Source organism: Bidens hawaiensis, unplaced genomic scaffold (assembly GCF_021521415.1).
Source record: "Bidens hawaiensis isolate Kalapana, Puna unplaced genomic scaffold, B.hawaiensis_p1.1 tig00051248_1, whole genome shotgun sequence".
NCBI classification, from domain to species: domain Eukaryota; kingdom Viridiplantae; phylum Streptophyta; class Magnoliopsida; order Asterales; family Asteraceae; genus Bidens; species Bidens hawaiensis.
The window spans coordinates 31782-40721 of record NW_027499171.1 but is presented as its reverse complement, the minus strand read 5'-3'; the positions used below and the strand labels follow the sequence as shown (position 1 = coordinate 40721).

The 8940-nt window shown below is 35.3% G+C and overlaps 1 pseudogene; it reads left to right on the top strand.

Annotated features, from left to right (window-relative positions):
- Window positions 1-1969: 1969 nt before the first annotated feature.
- LOC143598909 (wall-associated receptor kinase-like 2 pseudogene) lies at window positions 1970-7220 on the top strand (annotated as a pseudogene).
- The last annotated feature ends 1720 nt before the right edge of the window (window positions 7221-8940 follow it).

The following is an 8940-nucleotide window of genomic DNA, read 5'->3' as shown; positions in this document are numbered from 1 at the left end:
GGTATGGGCGATACCGATGTGTTGGAGGCATGCATAAAACAATACAAAGCCCTTTATAATAAAGATTTTAGCATGTTGGATGTTTGGAGACAATGCATAAGCTCGCCAAAGTAGCATACGGTCCCGACATCATCACCACCGCGACCGTCCAAACAGTCAAAGACAACGTCTACTTCGGCCGATCAATCGCCGTCGCAGCCCATGTCCGATGGTCGTTGTCAAATTAATCTAGACGAGTTGGATCCGGAATTAATTTTTGACGAACCGGATGAGTTGCCACGGCCGTTAGGAAGAGATAAAGCCAAGGCAGCGGCTAGAGGTGGAGGATCTTCGTCCAGAAGCACATCCTCTAAGAGTTCCGACACGAGCTTGCATCTTGAAAACTTGGAGCGGAGGCTAGCCGAGATTGCCAACATTAAAAAACAAAGACAGGAGGGCCTCACGAAGGTGCACGAAGAAAGAAAGGCGATGCTTGCGGAATACAAAGCGATCCACAAGGAGCGAACGAAACAAAAGGAACTCAAGCTCATCACAAAAGATCTATCGCATCTAGATCCTGTGTCACGGGCGGTGATGGAAAAAAGAAGAGCAAAGATATTGGCCAAATATGCAAACGAGGACGACGACGAGCATTAGTTATATTTTTATTTGTAGGGTTTTTATTTTTATTTGTATTGGTTTTTTTATTTATATGTTTTTTATTTTTATTTGTATTGGTTTTTTTGTTTTATAAAAAAAAGTAAAATAAAGAAGGTTGGGCTTCGAAGCCTCCTCACTATATAGGGGCATTATGCCATGGCGCTTTGATACCCCCAGTACCTACGTGGCGCTGACGTGACACTGTGGAAGGGCTTTGAAGCCCCCCATCATAGCACGCAGCTTTAGAGAAAATAAAAGGAAAGTGGTTTAATCAGATGAATTTAATTTTCAGTTAGAAATTATGATGCAATCATCATTTTGTTTACTACTTGTCATGTGTTTTAAATAGGTGCACCTTTTCCCATGTCAAATAAGACATTTAACTTTTTTAACGGGGTGTAGGAATTGACAATCTCATGTAAACGAGTGTTTAACAACAATTAGTTGAGGACCGGCGGTTAGCCCATGTCATGTAATATTGGTTGATAGTTGCCACAGACCTCTAAGTAAATACACTTATATAAATCCTCCTTTTGACTAGGCTGCTTGATATTGGTTTTCGTTCGGATAAATCTCATGAAAAATTGTTAAAATTTAGTTTGTAAGGGGTAGTATTTGAAGATGAAGAAATGGTCATATTTCTTTTAAGAGAACAAGCAATAGACGCACAAATAACAAAGTCAATGGTCAACACAAAACTAACATTCAAGACTTTATTACCTTTTGTAGATCAGACACCATTTATTACTTGCCGTTAAAAAAAAAAAAACCATTTACTACTTAATTTATACATTATTTTATATAAAGTTGAAACCATGGAACTAAACCGGAACCAAACCATTTGTAACAGTTCAAATTGGTTCGGTTTTAGTTTCCAGCAGTTTGGTTTTGATTTTAGATAATAAAAAACAAGTATTAACGGTTTGGCTCGTGGTTTGACATAAAAACTATGAAAACCGGACCCATACGTCTCTATTACCACGGTACCCTTGCTTCTAGTATATACTCACAGATAATTCCAAGAAGATGCATTAATAGGAAAAGAAGTTAATTTTAATTAATTCTAGAACAAAAACTGAATAGTATACGGCCATTGCAAAGGGTCAGTTCTACTACCAGCAAACCATTGCTGACCATCGTAATCTTTAACGTAGAACAACCCACGTATCGAATAGTATGGCCATTCAGCATTTCATGTTTATTTCTCACCACGTTCCTCCATTAATCATACCATCATTATTAATATATATATATATATATATATACATAAACAGTTAAGCACACCCATGCATACACTCTCACGCATAATTAATTCTTTTACTTTACAAATATGAAGCTATTTCAAGCTTACATGTATCTCTTCATTTTCCTTTCTTTAACACCAACATCACTTGCATCTGAAAAGTATGCCAAGAAAGGATGCAATGATAAATGCGGGGACGTGAGGATTCCATACCCTTTTGGAATCGGTGCTAATTGTTCTGTCAACAAATGGTACACCGTTGATTGCAACAACTCCTCCACGCCCTACCTATCTGAATTCAACAGCGTGGAGGTGTTGGAGGTAAAGTTGGAAGATCAAACGGTTACTGTTAATACAACAACTATCTCTTATTGCCCAGATCGAGCTCGGAATAGCAGTCAGATTACAAGCATCGATCTTGGTAGCAGCCCGTTCTGGTTTTCCGCACAAAACAATAGATTTGTTTTTGAGGGCTGTGGTGATGCTACTATGACTGATGATGCAGGGGCGGTCACTAGGTGTTCGACTTCTTGTCCGGAGAATGTCGGTACCATTGGTATAACAACCAACGGCTATTTTGGTTCTAATCGCTGCAAAAAGAAAATTAGTCGTCGTTTCAAGTCTTACCGCATAAATCAGACGAGTACGGGTAGAGATGAAGGTTGTGGGTATGCGATGCTGGTGGATGAGGAATCGTATGGCACAAGAAACTCTTCTGTTGATTCCATTCCCGTATCGCTCATATGGACCCTTACACCCAATGAAACAGACGACTGCTGTCAGGGATCTTTCTTTAGGTTTCGGATATTTGATACTTTCGCGGTCTCATGGGAATGTTACCTTGATTTTCCCTACTCAGGAAACCCTTATTTACAAGATGGATGTAAAGGTGCGTATTTTTGTTTGCTTTAAATTTGTGACAGAAAACATATTCTTGATGATCTTATATGACTTTTGTTTGATTAGTAATGGAAGAATGTGCAAGCTGCCCTGATCCCTATTCATGCCGCTACAATAATATAACATACGATGCCATTAATGGCTCAAAAGTATTTAGCAACTTCACTTGTCCACCTTACCCTCCATATAAATCTGGAAGGGAGTCATCTGTGGGTGTTATTCTAGGTAAATAATCTCTGCCTATTCGATATCTTCACACAGCACACACATACATACTAGATGTATTTTAGTGTTATTGAATTGACTTGTTAACCAATATGAATAATAATCAACAAATAAACCAGGAGGTGCCTTGAGCTTATTATGATCTTCAATATTAGAACTTCATCGATTCTTAGGGTCCCTAAGTATTGGGGGATTCAAAGGGGGCAGTGCTCCCTAGAAACGGTGCTTATGAGGCGGCATCCCCTAGCGAGTCCCAAGGGACAAAGCTAAATGCGGTTTCCGGCCATAAACTTGCAAATATGACTTCTTTGTCATTTGGTTATTCTCTCTGATTCCTGGTTATGGTAATTTACACACACACACACATACGTACTTTGTGGTTAAATTTTTGAGTTCTATCTGATTGAAAATTTTGGGTGAACCACATAATTATTTTGATCTAAAAGTTTTTTTTTTCTCGTCACTTAGATTATTCAAGCGTTACATTTAACGATCCCCTATGACATATATGTTCTTGACGTACTGGCTAGCTGGCTTTTCAAATTCATGTTTGTTTCCTCCTGGCCAGAGTAGGTAATTGTAAAATATTTAGGTTAGAGATGCAGGTGTAATATCACATTTCAAACTTCGTTCAAAAACATTCATTTTCTTCTACAACTACAATAGCAAACATCGACAAACTCTTTGAACATAGTATAAATGTGTTGTTTAGCTTTAGGATCTAACACAAATAGATTTAATGTGCTAAGTGTACAAATACCTAAAGTAATTATACTAATACAAGAGTAATATTACTCTACTGAGTATGGGTACCGTATCCTATTGAGTTGTGTTCGGAATAATGCATTTTTTGGTTTGTAATAATCTATACTGATTGCTGGCGGCAATGAATCGAGCAGAACCAATACTGATCAACAATGTTGATACCGATATTATTGGAACCAATGCCACATTTGTTTTTATGGTTCTCGATCGAAGTAACAAATTTTATTTTTTTAAAAATAATATTTTATAAAATTTCGAATATACTTGTTTTTGTCTAAGTTTCGACATAAATTTTATTCAAAACGCAACCAACATAACGTACAGACATAACTCACTTGTTTGGAGTGAATGTTTAAATTAGTGTTTTCTTAGTCTTAAAATAAAAGCCAAAATAAATATATCTAAATTACTATTTACGTAATGTATTTTCATTGAATAATGAAAATCCCAAATATATTTTATTTAAAAAGGGTTTTTAATAGAAAACAAACATATGTTATATGTTTGACGTAATAGTTTTAACTTTTAAAGCTAAAACGACATCATTTTTTTAACTCCTGATGCATCCTTTCATTTATGTTTCGAAATCTTATGTCAAAACACATATTAGAGTATTATATACACTTCCTTCCACTCACTGTAGGGAATAATATGGCAATTTCACATTCAAATTAGTATCGGAATTTGAGTGAGAAGGTGTAACGACAATAATGCCCTCAGCATTTTCGCCCATGCTTATCATTTCTGTTAACATTTAATAGAAATTAAAATTAGTACCTAAAATTATTACAAATTAAAACTTTAACACCCATACATTTGACTTTTAAATCTTAATACTCAATCTTGTTACTTTAGGGAAACATTAGCACGCAATTGTGTCTAAATTATATAATCTAAGGGGGTGTTTGGGATTGCTTATTTTCACCAACTTATAACTTATAAACTTTTTGAAAAGTAATAAGGTGTTTGGGATTACTTAATTGTAAGAGGAAAAGTTCCATAAGTTATACTTTTGTAACTTATTAACTTAATAAAAAGTTATAAGGAAGTAAAATAAGGAATCCCAAACACCCCCTAAGAGAAGTGGTGGGCTATACAAGCTGCAACAAGAAAGATTAGAACCAATATTAGAGCAAATAAATAAAAAGAGAGAAAAACAAAACTCTACACACGGTACAGGTAAAAGCAAAACTGAACGCAACAACAAAGATTATAATAGTACTAAGTGACAAAACACGAATTGATCAACCCACCATCAAACAATTTCATTTATGTGGTGCACACCGTTTTGCATCCAGGGGCGGACCCACCTTAGTGAGATCGGGGTCCCGGGACACCAATCTTTTTTAAAAATATAGTAGAGACAATAGGTTACTTTTTTAAAGGACCCCATAAAAATACTTAGGTGGAACCCATTGTATCAAAGCTTTCTTTGGTGTAGTGGCATACCTTTTCTCTTCCAACTTAAAGGTCACAAGTTCAAGCCTCACTAAGGGTGGGTTTAACATTTTTATTTTGTATTTCTAATTTTTATTTAAACATAGTGTTTTTAAGGGTGGTTTCAACATTTTTATTTTGTTTTTCAACATAGTGTTTTGTTTGGTTTAAAAGCAAATATTCTTTTTCGTTTTTCTACATTTTTATTGAGATTTCTAAATTCTAATTAAAATTAAGGGTTTTATTTGGTTTAAAAGCAATTCTTTTTTGTGTTTTTTTTTATTAAATTCTAATTTAAACTTAAGGTTTTATTTGGTTTAAAAACAATTCTTCAAAGATAATATTATAGAAATCAACAAACAATTTAACGAAAACTTAGATAAGTTAGAAAGAAAGTTTGAGTCTTTATATTCTTTTAACAATATTCTCTCAACCAACCGGAATGGCGACTGCCTCAAAAATTCTAATGTTGGATGGTGAAAAATGTACACCGAAAAAAAGGGACCCCATTGGATGAAAATCCTGGGTCCGCCACTGTTTGCATCCATTATCCACTTCAAAATGTTTTGACTTTGATTCTTCAATGACATGCTGGATTTCATATAGGGTAATTTTGGAATACAAGAAAATTGATTTGAGTTTGATTCTTCTTAGTCTGAATTTGATATACGATAATTTTGGAATACAAGAAATTGTTTTGAGTTCGATTCTAGTTTAAGGAGTAAAAAAAATGTGAGGTGACTCGATGAGTTATGACTCAGTAATTTCATGTCTTATAATATCAACTCTTTCGTATATATAGACTGTTTCCAAATTTACTTACTTTCCATTGTGTTCGCTTGACTTAGGTGTTAGCATAGGTTTGGGTGTACTTCTTCTTGTGGCAACCAGTTATGCATTGTACAAATGGATAAAAAAAACTAAAGAAGGAAGACAAAGAAAGAGGTTCTTTAGACGAAATGGTGGTATACTTTTAAAACAACAACAAGAAGCCGACCCATCTTTAGTAGGCAAGATCATACTTTTCACATCACGTGACCTAAAGAAGGCCACCGACAACTTCAATGAGAACAGAATTCTAGGTCGAGGAGGCCAAGGTACCGTGTATAAAGGGATGTTGGTGGATGGAAGGATTGTAGCAATAAAAAAATCAAAAGTTGTTGATGAAAGCCAATTAGAACACTTCATTAATGAGGTGGTCATTCTTTCTCAAATCAATCATAGGAATGTAGTCAAACTATTGGGATGTTGCTTAGAGACAGATGTCCCTTTGCTCGTTTCTGAATTTATTCCAAATGGTACCTTGTATAATCGTCTTCATAACAAAACTATCGAGTTCCCAATTTCCTTGAACATGAGATTACAAATTGCTACAGAGGTTGCAGGAGCACTTACTTACTTGCATTCGGCGGCTTCCATTCCAATATACCATAGAGACATCAAAACTACTAATATACTTTTGGATGACAAATACAGGGCCAAAATTTCCGACTTTGGAACTTCAAGGTTTGTTTTAGCAGAGAAAACTCATTTGACCACCTCAGTCAGAGGTACGTTTGGCTACCTTGATCCTGAGTATTTCCAATCTAGTCAATTTACGGAAAAGAGTGATGTTTATAGTTTTGGAGTTGTTTTGGTTGAAATGCTAACCGGAGAAAGAGTAATTTCCCTAACTAGATTTGGTGAAACTAGAAGTTTGGCTACACACTTTATATTGGCTATGGAAGAAAGGCGTGTTATGTCTATTTTTGATGCAGTGGTGATTAAAGAGGGTGCTAGGGACGAGCTTCTCTCATTAGCTAATCTTGCAATGCGATGCTTGAATTTGAATGGTAAGTATAGACCAACGATGAAAGAAGTAGCTATAGAGTTGGAAAACATACGAACCACACACATTCCCTCTATGGTTCAAACTAATGCCGGGTCTACCATGTGTAAAGAGGAAGACTTGATGCTAGCATATGGTGAAGCCTCGTCAACATTCTTGAGTTTCAATGATAGCACAACTTAGATTTTGAGAAGATGTAAATATTTGTTTATTGTTTAAATGATTATTGTTGTCATATAGCTATAAATTTGTAGAGTATGTAATAGAACTTTATGTAATAGTATGTAGTTAAATATGAGAAATACGACTTTACTTTGTTTTTCTTAAAAAAGTGCACGTTTATATTCTAAAGTGTGGATGTGTAAACTATCGGGGATGCATGAAGCATTGCTCACCAATGAAATGGTCACAAATTAAAAACCATGACATACTTGCCCAAAACAGGCAGTTAAAAAATTTGTAACCTTTGCGATGCCCACTTATCACGGCAATGCAAGTGCATACATTGGGTTTGTAAGATTTGCTTCTAACAAGATTTAGAAAGAACCTAAATGCCTTATCTTGTTGGTTAATCATCGAACTCATTAAAGTTTCGTTAAAGATTTCGTTAGTTTATTAAAGAATAGTTTAACTTTGTAGGAAAGTTCTGTTAGTATAGTTAGGGCACAAAGTGTAATTAGTAGATAGTTTGTGTATGTTATTGTAATTAGTAAGAATATAAATGAAACGTTGTGTCGTATGTACGAACCGTCGCAACGGTCAGAATGTAACCGCCGGTGGGTATAAATACCTCCAGCCACCATCATTTGTAATAATTCGTTTTCAATACAAAATCAATAATACAATTTAGTTGTTATTTACGTTTTAATCCTTTGATTAATCGATCCCGAGGCCTTCAATTGGTATCATAGCGAGGCTCTAAAAACCCCAAATTTGTAACCCTAATCGGTGATAAAACCAAGAATAGGGGTGTTTCGATTAAGAAGTACCTATTGAAAAGGGGTGATCAATTTCTAAAGACCAGTGACAGATATTTCCTGCAAGGAGAAACTGATTAACTTAAGAACCACCGGCGTGTCTAGTGTTAGTCGGAAAAGGAACGGAGGAAAGTTAAGAGTTTTGATTTTGTGAATATATTTATAAAAGTCAAATATAAGATATGTAAAAGGGAAACAATATCAACGTAATAAATTGCTTTTAATATAAGTAAATTGTTTTTCTTTTAAATAAAGGTAGAAAGTGAAAAGAAAAGTAATTGTTTTTGAAACAATTATTTGGAAGTAAATTCAAGATATTTGTTTTGGAAAACTAAATAAGCTTGAATAAAAGAATCGAACTTGTGTGGTTCGAATAAAACGCTCCGAACCTTTGTGATTCGTTGAGAAGAGGATGAGAACCTTCGTGATTCGTAGAACAAGAGTAAGACCTATGTGACAAACTAAGTCCCGTGTGGCAAATAATTCCTGTGTGATACAATCCTGTGTGGTAAGAAGAAAAAGCATGTGTGGTTCAATCAAGCAAGAAGTAAGAAAATATGTTTAGCAAAGAAGATTCGTCAAGTGGACCAGGAAAACTTCGTGAGCAAGGGATTATATCTCTTCAATGTCCAAAATTGACTTAGTCAAACTATACGACATGGGCTTGGAGACAATCTTAAAGGCTTATGGTCTTTGGGAATCAGTACGCTCAGAAGAAGAAGTTGATGAGAAGAAGACATATGCAACCAAGGCAGTGATCCTACAAACGTTGCCAGAAGATATTTTGATGCAAGTGGCACAACACCCGAAAACAAAGAAGTGTGGGACGCGATAAAAGTTCGGCACCTAGGAGCGGATCTAGTTCAGAAGGCATGTCTACAAACATTAAGAAGCGAATTAGATGGCGTTAAAGAAGAAAGAAAATG